The sequence below is a fragment of the Geospiza fortis genome, unplaced genomic scaffold, assembly GCF_000277835.1.
Source record: "Geospiza fortis unplaced genomic scaffold, GeoFor_1.0 scaffold164, whole genome shotgun sequence".
Classification (NCBI taxonomy): domain Eukaryota; kingdom Metazoa; phylum Chordata; class Aves; order Passeriformes; family Thraupidae; genus Geospiza; species Geospiza fortis.
This window is the reverse complement of record NW_005054426.1, coordinates 286,508-300,399: the sequence shown is the minus strand read 5'-3', so window position 1 is coordinate 300,399 and position 13,892 is coordinate 286,508.

Sequence of the window (13,892 nt, the reverse complement as noted above, 5' to 3'; positions counted from 1 at the left end):
CCTTCTCCTAGCACAGCACTTATATCATTTATTTAGAAAGAATGGGCTTTAACAGCTTTTTCCATTGCATCTCCCATAATAGAATTTCAGTGAAAGAGTAATGCAGTGGCAATACATCATAAATCATGAGAGAATAAGACGTGTAAGAGTTAAGTCCAAAACATTTTTAAAAAAAGGTGAGTTGTGGTCATAATCTTTGGCCGCGTTTCTCAACTCTTTCACCTCGGTGTAAGGAATTTGCTCCCACCGCAGTTCCCTCCCTCGTTTTACAGTGACTGGTGCCGCAAAACAATCAAGATCCTGCACTAAGCCCAAATCACCGTCCCGTAAGGCTTCCTCCCTGATTCACATCCAGCTTCCTCCTGGTTTGATGGTGCTGCTGGGGGTGCTACCATTCTCATTCTCCTTGGAGGATGAGACCAGGCAAGCTAGGCCACGGAGTCTCTGACTGACAGGTGGGACCTGGTGACTTGGGTCCCGGCAGGCCAAGATGGCCTGCTTCCATCCAGGCTTACTTCTTGTTCCAATGGCATGGGAGCTGGAAGAGGCTGGAGAGGGAGGGGCAGGGCCTGGTAGTAGGCCTGACTCACCTGCTGGGGTGTGGCCTTTCTGGAAGCCAGCACAGCCTATAGGGGGCTCACCCGAGGGTGTGGTGGAAGGAATGGAAGGGGTGGGTCCCAACGGTGACACAGTCGATGCATTCACAACCGAAGGGGAGGGACCCAATTCAGGGGCGGGGCTCAGTGCATGATGGATGGGAGGTGGAGGGGCAGGAAGGCGAGGGGATGAAGGAGGAGAGACACCATTTTGTGGAGGATGATCTGGGCGCTCGACTGCGTGGCCAGCACCGTTTTGTACTTCACTATTTACATTTTTAGAACTGGGGATCAAACTGGGAACCAGGGAGTTAGGGACAAGGGAGTGGACAGGACTCAGGCTGGAGTGGCCAGGTCCAGCACAACAGAGGGACTGAGTGGGGCAGGAGGTAGCAGGGAGTAGGTGACAACCCTGTGCCTGTGGACAGGTTCTGGCTCCCATCCCACTCACAGGGGAAGTGGGGTTAGGATCGGGGAGGAAGGAACACAGGAGAGGAGAACCGGGGACCCTGTTTGCCCGTTTAGATTTTACTAACTTAAGAATTGAATCTAAAATAGTATAAACTTGCCCACTTTATAATTCCCCTTAACTTGTATATAATAAATGCTTCACCCAACTTTACCCCAAAATGAAACTGAAGAAATTACATCCCGAGTAATATCAGGAAAATGTTCAAACAAAAGGCAAACAAAAGATTTGAGGTCCCTCTTTGAGAAAGAAATATTTCCCAAGACCAGGGTAGCTTTAACGTGGACATAAAACTCTCACTGGGCCAGGGACAGATGATTACCCATCTTTCCCCAAAACCTTTCCCTTACAAGACAAAAGAAATAACTTAAAAGGACGAGCCTGTGTGTGGTGCCCTCCCCCAGGCACCTGGCAGCCTTCACTGCAAGCACTCACCAATTGAAGACACACAGGCGAAAGGAAGATGCTTTGGAGGGGCTGGTGGTCTCCTGTAGGTCCTTTGGCTTCTGGAAGCTTCCCCCGAAGCTGCAGTCTTCACTCAAAAAAACTAAGGGGATGCTGACAGGCCAGGAGCAACAGTCCTCACAAAACAAAGGAAAAAGCTCCTCCTGGAGCTGGTCCCAAACGGCGCTTTTTTCCCGACAATCCAAAATCACAGATCCGTGGACTCTCAGGATATGCTCTGCAGGACTGGACAACTGCACAGGGTCCCTGTTCAGGCGCCAGCTGTGGGTGGCCAGAGTAGCTTCCCCAGGCAGGTGCTGTCAGGGTGCCTGCAGCACCAAAAGTGTCTCCACTTCGGGCTGCCTTGACAACTCCCTCAGCCCACCAGACGCCTGAGGCTGGATGGTGTAATCAAAGCCTCATCAGAGAAAACCAGAGGACTCCTCGCATGGCAGATCCAGCAGGGTTTATTGAGGGAAGATCCAGAGGTCCAGGTGGGTAAGGGTGAGGAGAGAAGCAGAAGCAAGCAGGAACACAAACCCCCCTGAAAAGAAATCAGGGGTGAAGAGCCAGGAGCAGGGGTGAGGCCAGGCTATATAACTGGGGGAAGGTAGGAGGGGTCAGGGTACAAATTATCCAATGGGGAAGGGAGTCGGGGGTAGAATTAAGGTGGGGTGACATGGGACATGGCAGTGGGGGAGCAGAATGGGAGGAGTCTCTCAGGGAAAGCCAGTGGAGGAATGGGGAGTACAGAACTTTCTGGAACTGGGGGACATACAGCATTCAATTGACACAGCACATTAACATTAACAAGCAAAAAACCATGGGGAATTGTGCCAGTCTCTTGCCCTTACTTAAATAGTGGTGTTCTCCCATGGCATTCCAGGTTCGTCTTCTCCATGGCTGTCTCCCACATCTCAGTTTAGCTGCAAGTTTTCCACACATTCCTTGGAGAAACTGGAGTGGGAGTGTGACAGTGGTCACAGGGGTTTTCAGGATGAGGGAAGAGACGTAGATCTGACTCCATATTTCAGAAGGTTTGATTTATTATTTTATTATGTATATATTACATTATAACTAACTAAAAAGAAATAGAAGGAAAAGGTTCATCTCAGAAGGGTAGCTAAGAATAGAATAGAAAAGAATGATAACAAAAGCAGCTGGCTCGGACAGAGAGAGAGAGCTCACTCTGCCGTGACTGGTCACTGAATCAAAACATCCACACAAGACCAATCACGGATCCACCTGTTGCATTCCACAGCAGCAGATAACCATTGTTTACATTTTGTTTCTGAGGCCTCAGCTTCTCAGAAGGAAAAATCCTAAAGAAAAGGATTTTCACAAAAGATGTCTGCAACAGTGGGGGTGTTCCATATAGAAGGCACTTTGTGAAATTACATACATAAACATCTGAGGATTGAAATAGACTCGCTTTCTTAACCAATTATCTCAAGCTGGACACCTAAGAAATAGAAAGCCACCCACCCTGGGCTTGAAGCTCCTCAGAAAGCACAATTCCCCCTCTCCATTCCCCACCAATTCCTGACCCAGGACACAGCAGCCAGGGCAAGGCAAAGAGCTGCCCCCACTTAAGTGCATGGCCCCTGACTTTGAAAGGACCAGAACATATTAAATGGCAAAAAAAAACTACTAATAAAATCCATCACAAATATCACATCATTGGCAGTGGGTTTTTTAGATCATCTAACTCCAGGCTTGAGCCCAGTTGGATCAAGCACTTGAACAACATACATTTAGATGCAAAAATAACAAATTACATTAATGTAATTTGAATTACATGTGGAGACTTTTTGAAATACGCATTTCTAATCCAGGTATTCAAATAGGATGTGGGACTTTCCTAAAGGTTTTGCTTCCAAGTGTCAGCTGAGAGTGGACAACCCAGCTTTGACACACTTGTTAGTTCTGAGGTTAGAAAAGAATAGCTGTGTAGTCAGATCTCACAGCCTTCTGAAGAATATATTCCAGTCATCCAGAGCTCTAGTATCTGGCAAATCGCTTCAATATCACATACTTGCTGACTATCCTAGTGTGCTCCAGGATAATGCTGAATTATGAACCCAGCCTTTTTCACAAAGTGTTCCCATATTCTTTTCAAAAGACTTCCCTCCTCCACCCAGAAAGTTAAAGAGCCAATTAAAGCCCTGCCATGGAAATACAAAGTTTGTGGTTTAGCTAAGAGGAGTGTAAAGCAGGGACAACAGAATTTCATAGAGGAAAAAGGGGATAAACCAGCAGCTCTCATGAGAAATTGGAGCAAGGAGGGTGCTGAGGCTACATGGAAAAAAAAAGCTATGTCTCTCATCCTTTCCATACAAAGAATTGAGAGTGAAATGCTCAGGAAATGACAGTTTCGGGCAGAGTGACAATTGCTATGCCCTAAACTGCAACCTCATACCATACCCACAGGGAATATGCCTACTCCTGGCATGTGACAGGCATCAGGATATCCATGCCAGGTAAAAGGGTCCCATTCTGCAGGTCTCCTAATTTCAAGGTGGAGCCACAGTAAATCCATTGTTACAACTCATGCCACACTCCATTGGTTTCTGACCTATTCCCATTCCTGTCTCTCCACTACCTTTTATGATTGCTAAATTCATAAGGGTAATCTTAAAGAAAATCAAACACCTTTTTCAGATTATTTTCTGTAATTTGCTTCTGAATAAAGATACTTGTCAGAATCTTCAAGCTTAGCAATTCCAGTTAAGCCCTTAATTCCAAGTATAGAAACTTAAATTCAGATATCCATACACCTGAGTCATTGCTAAACATTGTTAAGAGACCCTTATTTTTAATGAAAGCAAAGCCCTGTGATTTGAGGATATCTGAGTGCTACAGCCTAAAGTCAATAACAAACTCTGCAACTGAACAAAATAAATCCTTTCTTGTTTTATACAGAGCTGGCAGGTTAGAAATTCCAGCCAAACATTCCCTCAAATTTCTGTGATGAGTCACAGCAAACACTGGTTACCTTCATGGCAACAAGTTTTCATGCAAGTAATGAAAGGTAAAAATGAAATCACTAAAAAAAAAAAAAATCACAAATCCACAGTATTTATACAAGACCTGTATCCAGACTTAATATCAACTAGACATATCAGGTTTTACACCATATTAAAGACCATACCTAGACAGGCAGAACTGAGGTTTGTTGTGTGTACAGGTGTGTCCAGGTTCAGATATACAATAGGTTACTTTCAATTTTCAGGAACAAGTTGATTTGTTTTATGAAAATCTAATATCAATGTACTCACAAGGAACCACACAAAGCCCCCAGACAAGTAGGATCACAGTATTCTATTAGAAAGGTGACTTATTACTCAGCATTTCTTGAAGTTTTGGAGCCATTAATAGACTAGAACCAAATGCCAGTTTTGAGACACACCTCACAGTCTGCCTCTGTCAGAGTTAAAAATTCCACTCTTTTTTTTCCCAAGACTCTCTAAAAGGTCTACTGATCCTATATTTTTCTTTTTCCTCACGTCTGGGTCTATTTTATTTCAAACCTTTATCCCCTCTGTGATCTGATGAGGCTATCCCTCCTTCCTCCAGGTGGTGTTTTCACAGATTTTATCAAAGCAGCTAAAATATTTTTAGAAAAAAAGAATACCTAGTCTAGCTCTGAGAAAGCACACCTTCATCTATTTCAAAGGATTTCTGAAGAGGAAATTAATCCCCCTTGCATCAGTTAGACTAATTATTAACATCTTTCCCCCTCAGTATTATAGTTATGCACAGTATAAATATAATTTCAAATTTAGTAGCGAGCTGAACAAGATGACTTCTTAAATCAAACCCAAAGGACTTTAACTGTGTCAATGCAAAAATAACCAAAATAATATAATGATGCTTATTTACAACCTCTAACTTCTCAGGTGGTGATTTATATCAGAAAATATTACAATATTTAAAATAAGAAAATAAACAAAACTTCAGACTTAGAGAATGCAAGGCTGCCTCCTTGCAAAAGTGAAAAAAACATACAAAAATGCACATAGCATTTCTAGGGAGGCTTTTAGCCCTTACTTCATTTGATAGTTATAAAAGGGATGATCTTCAATTATGCCTTATCTTGAGCCCTGGTTTTATCCACTAGTTTCATCAGAGGTTTAATAAAGGAGGTTGTGGCACTGCAGTTATTAGTACCAAATTTAAACCCACCTATGGGTTCACCAAACAATCAAAAGTTCAATAGTTTTACTCCTCAATAAGAAAGTTACACATGCTATGCCAGCATAGAACATAAGTAGAGCAATAGCCTTTACAGGAAGATTTTCAGTTTAACATAACTCAAGCTGAAGTTGAGAGAGGAAGAAGCACAATGCCAAAGCTTTAAAAATATCCCTTAGTCTCTGAAAACCTTCCCATGAAAACAAACCTTCCTAAGGCATACCACAGGGTATGTACAGTCCCAGCTCCCTTCAGGAGGATTTAACTAATCATCAGTTAATTAATGGTGATTTGAAGCACTTGGAGAAGTGTGTCCATCATTTCAAGGCAGTGTGATTCATAACAAGAAACACATGAAAATAATTGTAAGCTATAGTAAACATGTTTATAAATATGTAAATATTGTAAGTAGTAAATATGCTTACTTTCCTATAAACATGTTTACTATAAATATATTTACTTTACCCACCACATCTCACCCCTGAAGGTATCATATGGAAAAGGGAAAGCATGTTCAGCAACCTGTTCCTTCTTGAATATCATGCTTAGTTGCTGGATTTAATGAAAATACATTCACTGACAGAACACTGAGCAATCAGCTCAAATTTGGTGTGACCTCCCTTGTCTAAACTGAATCACAACATCCAAAGTTTCCCCATCTTGGCTTTTACACCTTTTACCTATTCTAAAGAGCAGCCCCAGTACATGATGTCTTCCTTTTCCATGTTATTTGCTGAACTCTTAAGATTTTTACAGGAAGTTGGGAGTTGTTTCCATTTTACAATACTTTTAAAGTATTGTAAATCACAATCACAGATAGACTGTAGCAGCCTTATTTCTCCCTTTTGCTTTGGAAGACACAGATTGGTTTGCCTCAAGCAGGTCTTGATGATCTATGCTTCTCTGTTTCCATCACTGAGATAAAAAAAATAAATGCCCAAGGAAGCACAGGCAGCAAAAGAATCAAAGCAGATGGATTTCAGCTGGCAAGATCACATCCATCACCTGTACAAAGTCTCCTTCAAGAGCTTCCCATCTGATTTACATTTGACAACAGCAATTGTGATTGGTCAAAGGCTCCGAAGTGCTGAGAGCAGCATAGGCACCATGCTTTTCATAGCATCTGGGGTGAAATTAATTACATAATATGTTGCATATACTCACTGGAGGCCTGCCCACTACAGTTTGCCCTCCACTCTGACAGCATTAGAAACAAACAAATGTAAAGATGGCAACACTGTATGACATTGGCATTATTCACCAAAGCTTGAGAAGATACTCAAGTACCTCCTGGTAATTTCAGAGATGAATGCTCACCTGCACTTTAAAAGATGGGCCCACAAAAAGCACACTTTGTCAGCTGATTTTCAGCATGTAAAATAGATGACATGGTTAGAAACCTGCCTTCATTAAAAGATAAGATGCAGCCCAATACCAGTGGCAATTAAAGCTCTGTTACCAGTTTTCTTATGGATAACAACAACAGGCCTCCTGTGACACCAGCTGGGATGACCCATCCACTGTGATCTAAAGCAGCAGTTCCCACCTGCAAACCCTGAACATCATTCCAGGTCTGCAGGAAAAATTTTATGAAGTAAAAAAAGAGAACCTGGTGGAAAGCGGAAGTGATTTTTCACAGGCTTCCCAAGCTATGGAGCAATCTGTGGTGTGATCAGCGGGAAATGACCAGAGACCTCATGAGGACACAAAGAGTCTGTAATCAGAAATATGTGGAAACCCTATTCTTGCTCATTTGACCATCTCAAAGAAGCTATTAATGTCAATGACCTCACTAGAATGGCAAAAAATAGACAGTTCATTTTGAAATATTGTTCCATAATACTTTTTTTTTTCTCAGAGGCCTCACATGACATCTTAAGAACTGACAGCTTCAAAGGAACAATACTCAATACTGCAAGTTCTATTCAGCAGTATTTCCTCCTCAGTTCTCAAAACAGTTAGAAGAAACAGAAGGGAGAAAAGGAAAACTACCAAGAAGAATTTAAGAACTAAATTGGAGTGGGGAGGGTAAGGAATAAGAAAGAAAATTCAATAGAATAAAACACAAAGTTCATTCCTAAAAGCAGCTTTTTTTTAATCCACACACTTTAGACCACGAATAGCTGCTTCACCTAAAAGTGAAATGAAAGCTTAAAACCAAATCCATGTTTGGAAAATGAAGTTGAAAACAAACCCAGAAAGCAAAATCAACCTTATCTAGTCCAACGTAATTAGACCTGTGTTGGAATATATGTTTAGATCAGCTCCCTCAGATGAGTTCAGAATTAAAAATTATTTGACTTCGCCTGCAAGTGCTGTGTGGTCACCAAGAAATAAAATCCTCTCCCTTGCAGACAGGGAGGAGGTTACTCTGTGACAGCTTATCTAAAATAGCCACTAAGTAATTAAGTCCTGCTAATTTTCAGAAAGGATAGAGTTAAGGAGCTTTTTTTGTGTACCAAAACAAATCCTAATATTAAACCATTACTGCTAAAATTGAAAAGCATCTAGTGGTTGTTTTGTTTTGTTTTTTTTTTTTAATTTTCATGTATGACTTTTGGGGGTTTTGGATAATTTATTTAGTTCTTGGCATTTGCATAAAGAAAGCTTATTTTCGCTCTGAGAGGACAGGAGGAAAAATGTCCTGAAACACTTTTGGATAACTGAAAAACGGGGGGGAAACATTCCCCCTTTCTCCATTGTTGAACATCATTATTTTCCTGCTTTCTTAAATTGACTGAAAGGTAACTCCCCAGAATTTCAAAGCTCAGGTCCATAACTAATGTTTCTAGTTAGGTATGAAAAATATTTATACTTTTACATACAAAAGGATTTATAATACAGTTAATTGAGACTCTGCCAGAGAGTTCAGATTACTTTGCACCAGAAATTTAAGTTGTAAAATTCTTAATGGAACCATGAATCTGATTAAAAATAATATCTTGACAATTTCCTAGTCATCCACCTGACAGCACTGGGAAGAACAGCCTGAGAACCCCCTAACCGGTGCTCTATGGATCCATGAAACTGGGACTGCCAGGGGAATTTGAGGAAAACACCTGGAAATCTACTTCTGGCTGGAACAGAACAAAGACCAGAAATATTGGCAGATTTGAGACGATTGTTACTAATCATGTTTAGAAGGCATTTGGACAGCGCCCTTAATACCATTCTTTAATTTTTGGTTAGCCCTGAAGGGCTCAGACCAGATGGTTGTTGTAATGTTCCTTGTAAATGAAATATTCTATTCTATTCTATTCCTTTGAAGAGGGAAATAAAAGCATCTGAGAGACTATTAAGACTGTTGCCTGTGGCTTTCTTGTCTGTCAGACACAAACCTAAAGCCATCTCACTCTCTTCTGATGCTGCCTGTATTTCTCTCTCACATGTGCTAGAAAAAACAGGATTATTTTTCTGCAACAATCATAGCTGAGCCTCACATACCTGATTTTTAATCTGCCACCTGGAAAGGTTTGCCCTAAGTCCCCACACACATCACAGTGCTGTATTGTGGCAAGGGAGATGTGTTACATCATGGGGCCCAGTGCACAAGAACCTGCCGAACCTGCCAGCACCTCCCTCGACAGCAGCCACAGCCTGTGGCCCCACTCCTGTCCCCTGCTCCTAAAATAACTTCACCCACACAGAAAGGTCTGACACATGCAGACATCAACATAGCAGTTAGATGAATCACCCTTGGAGCTGCACACATGTTACAGCCATGATTTCCAAACAGACATTTTGCAATCTTCCAGAGTCGCAGCATTTGTTTGGTAAAGCTTTGGTCCCCCATCCTCCAGTCACAAGCTTGCTCTCACACTGACCCCAGGTACTAATGCTATGCATGAGGGGCTTAAATAGTAATTTAACTTGAAAAGGAGTTAAACCATGGGCTACACTTCAGTGATGTCAAACTGCTGCTGTGAAAAATTAAGGGGCATCCAGACTATTTTTTGGATTTCACAACAATTAAAAAAGCAAGTGTGTTTCCTTCTCCCTAAGTAATGATGACATATCCCACATCCCAGAATGGGCCAGGCTGGAAGGGACCACAGTGACTTATCTGGCCTCATCTCCCTGCTCCAGCAGGGCCATCCCAGAGCACAGGGCACAGGACTGTGTCCAGAGGGGTCTGGAATATCGCCAGTGAGGAGACTCCACACTCCACTCTCTGGACAATCTGTTCAGTGGTTTATCACTGCACAGAGAAGAAGTCCTGCCTCCTGTCCAGGTGGAACTTCCTGGGCATCAATTCCTGACCATTCCCTCTTGTCCTATTGTCCAGCACCACCAAGCAGAGCCTGGTTCCATCCTTTTATCACCTTTCCTTCCTGAAGGAGTCTACTCTCATCATTGGTAATAGTAAGAATGTCTGAATTATTTTGAATGGATGCTTTGTGGAATTTTTTGAATTTTTGCTTTTTATCCCATGCATTTTATCTCAAAATTTGAAAATTATAACTGATTACAAAGCAATTTCATAAAGGTTCTTAAGTTCGCATCGAGATTTTCCAGTAAAATGATAACTGATTATGAAACAAATTTTGTACGGGTTCCTAAGTTCATATTGAGATTTTCCAGTTGCTCTCCTGACATTATCACTACTCATGCATCATACACAAATGTCTTATGCCAAATATTTGCAAGGATATGCCCAAATCTCTTCTAAACTTGTTCAAATCTCAGTTAAAGAAACCAAAAAGGTGTTTTAAAAACAAAGAAAATTAAGAAGTCTGGCTTTGGGTTTTCATTCCAGTTATAGCAAAAGACCTAATTTCTCGTGAAATCCCCCAGGGCTTTGTGGTTTCTTCAAAGCCTTTCTCCCATGGCAGAAAGCAGACACACTTCCAGGATGCACAGATTTACTCCCAGCATGAGTTCTTCCAGAATCTGTCTGCTATGGATACCAAACACCAAACACATTTCTACCAGCACTGGAAAAAAGGCCAGTGCTTTCCACATAGTGTTATCAGCATAAGTGACCCTGTGAGTCATTTTTGCAGTAACTCATTCCATTTTGCAATGGAATGCCAGTCTTGACTCTCCAGCTTCAAGACCAGCCTCTCCCTCACAGCCCTAGATGTGGAAAGAATCACTCACCCATCATCATTCCAAAATATTGCTGTGTTGAAATAAACCAAAGTACCGTAAAATTTGTTTGGAAAGGTGAGACCAGAAGTAAGGCACTTCGTGTTATGTTCCATGGACGAGCTCAAGAGTTTAGAATGACCCAGATGACATCAGCATAGGGTCTGTGACTTCCTATTCCTCTTTCCTCTCAAAAGCCATCCCCAACTCCCTGACAGCAGAGAAGTGATGTGTTGGTACGGCCCCACTCTTCACCAGATAGACAGATACAGCCCAGCATCACAGTCACTGCTAAAAAAAACAATCACTGAAGCTAAAACGCAAGCAGAACAACCTTTAGGCTTTTTCTCTTGTGTCTGGCTTGTACAGTCAAAGATGTTATTTCTCTACAAAGAACAAAATGTTGTTATTATATTTCTCCTTTAACTGACACTCAAGAAATCTAATAATCCCTGTCCTTTGGTGGGGAAAGCTTTGTACTTTATCTCTCTGCATTTCCAAACATTTATGCCTGGCTTTTTAAGGGAGCTGAAACCTTTTAAAAGACTTGGAATTGTTTATGCAAAGAAGGCTGAAGGTCTCAAGTCAGCTGACACTAGTCCTTCCACATGTTCTAAAGGTAGTGATATGGGGAAAACAGGTCAAGGAGGCAAGAAATTCTGCAGTTCTTACCAGAGAATCCCACCATCCTTTAATACAGTCAGGAGAGAAACCCCTACTCTCCTTTGCCTTCCTATATTAATCAAAGGATAGAGTCCTTTGGATTGTGCAGTCTGAGAAGAAAATCTTTCCTGGTGAGAAGCAAATGCTTCTCCTCTTCACTATTGGCCCAAACAAGACATTCAGTTTCACATTTAAACAGGATGAAATAACTCAGCCTACCTGTAGAGAAAAGCTCTACAGATACTTAGTGCTATGTCTAGATTATTAAAAGTGTAATTTTAAAAGGGTTCTGGTAAATGCTGATTTCTTTTTATCAGCAATATCCTGAATTTGCTTTTCTTTGTGCCAGTAGGACAAAATAACACTTTAACCACCCAGGGCAATTTTAAGTGCAGATGATAAATATTTCATGCAAAATGCCTATTATCCCATGCAAATACAAAGTTTCAAAATAATAAATCAGTTCAAAGTACTTCTACAAGGGTCATGAATTTCCATTAGTGATTTCTATTATGCAAAAATTCAGTTGATTACTATCTCATTCCACTAGTCAGAGAAGTACAGGTGTGGGCAGAGAATTGCATCTATCAGATCGTCACACCCTGGAAGAGTGAAACATAAATGTTCTCTCCAGATCCTTTGCATGGAATGAAAAAAAAAGCCACAGCATTATTTTCCTTCCATATTCTCAAGAATACTAAAGATGTACAAATGCATTTCACTTCCTCATAACTTAATTTGCCAGGTGAATGGGGAGTGTTTAATTTTTTACAAACTCACTGGCGGTTTTTATTGAACAGGTCCATTTCTTGCCTCTGATCAAAAGGTTACTGCCCATGAATTTTAATGAGAGTTGCTTTAATGCAGTATAAGCATAAAATGCTTAATAATACAAAGGTGGGAGGGGAGTTATCCAAAGTTCTTCTGTGATCCTTAATTTTCGAAACTTAAGGGAAGCCACAATACTGATGCTAACTAACAGCATAAATTCCTAATGGCAAAGTGACAAAAGAAAACCAACCCAAAAGTCACACAGAAAACCAGTCCAAGCTCAAGACCGAGACACGGGACCTCCCCTTGCTCAGTTTCCAGTTACCACAAGAATGTAGTCACATGCATTTGTTAATGCCATCCTTGCTGGATCTATACTGGTGGCCAGCCTCCACCCCTCTACTTCCCTTTATTTTAAAGGAAAGGTATTCCTGTTTTGTAACCTCCTCTGGGAAGCCGCTGCCCAAGCCAGCGGCTCCCCCTCCACATTGCCTCTGGAATGTGCTGCATCTTATAATTTATTTTGGGAACAAAAACTCCAATATGTTTTTATTTGTATTTCAACATAGCTTGTCTGTTTTTACTGTTCTGCTTGGGTGTTTTTTTGACTCTTGATACCTGATTAATTTCTAATCCCATGATATGAAATTAAGGTACAAGCCCTCAATTTTCATCCCTGAGCTAAAAGACTCCGAAGCTGAATGTTGAATGCCCTGTTACAATGAAAGGGAAATTCTTAGTTGAAATTTAACATGTTTTTTCCCACAACTGGGGTGACCTAAGGGCACATGCGTAAATAGTTACCATCAATCAGCTGGCGGGCTGAAACTTATCCCACCTTATTTTCCTAAAGTTGATGTTTGTTACTTCATACAAACATATTTGAAAGATTGCAGGAATTAAACTACGCTGTAAGTTTATCTTGTATGAGAAAACATCCATTTAAGCTAGACTGATGCATTCATTTTAAACTAAACATCCAGCAGAGGCAACAAAGGTGATGAGGGTTCTGGAGCATCTCTGTGGGAGCTGGGCCTGATTAATTAGAGGACCCAGAAAGGGGATCTCATTAATGCATATAAATATCTCAGAGCAGGTGTCAAGAGGATGATGCCGCAGATGATGTCTCTCTTCTGTGGTGTCCAGCTACAAGACAGGGAGCAATGGCCATAAACAAAAACTAGAAGTTTCACCACAACACAAGGAAGAATTTCTATATGGTAAGGATGGCAGAGCACTGCAACAGGCTGCCCAAGGGAGGTTGTGTGGATTCTCCCTCTCTGGAGACATTCCAAACCCACCTGGAAACATTCCTACGTCACCTGCTCTTGGTGACCCTGCCTTGGCAGGTGGGTTGGACTGGATGATCTCCAGAGGTCCCTTCCAATCCTAAGGATTCTGAGATCTATGCAAGAGCAGGTCGAGTTGGGGTGGGGGGGTTGATCAGATATTAGGACGAAGTTTTTCACCCAGAGGGTGGTCGGGCACTGAACAGGCTTCCCAGGGAAGTGGTCACGACCCCAACCCTGCCAGAGCTCCAGGAGCGTTTGGACAACGCTCCAGGCACAGGGTGGGATTGCTGAGACGGCGCCGTGCAGGGCAGGTAGCAGGATTCTGACGTTTCTCCTGCTGCCCCTCCATGCCGGGACACTCCGAGCCCCAAGGAC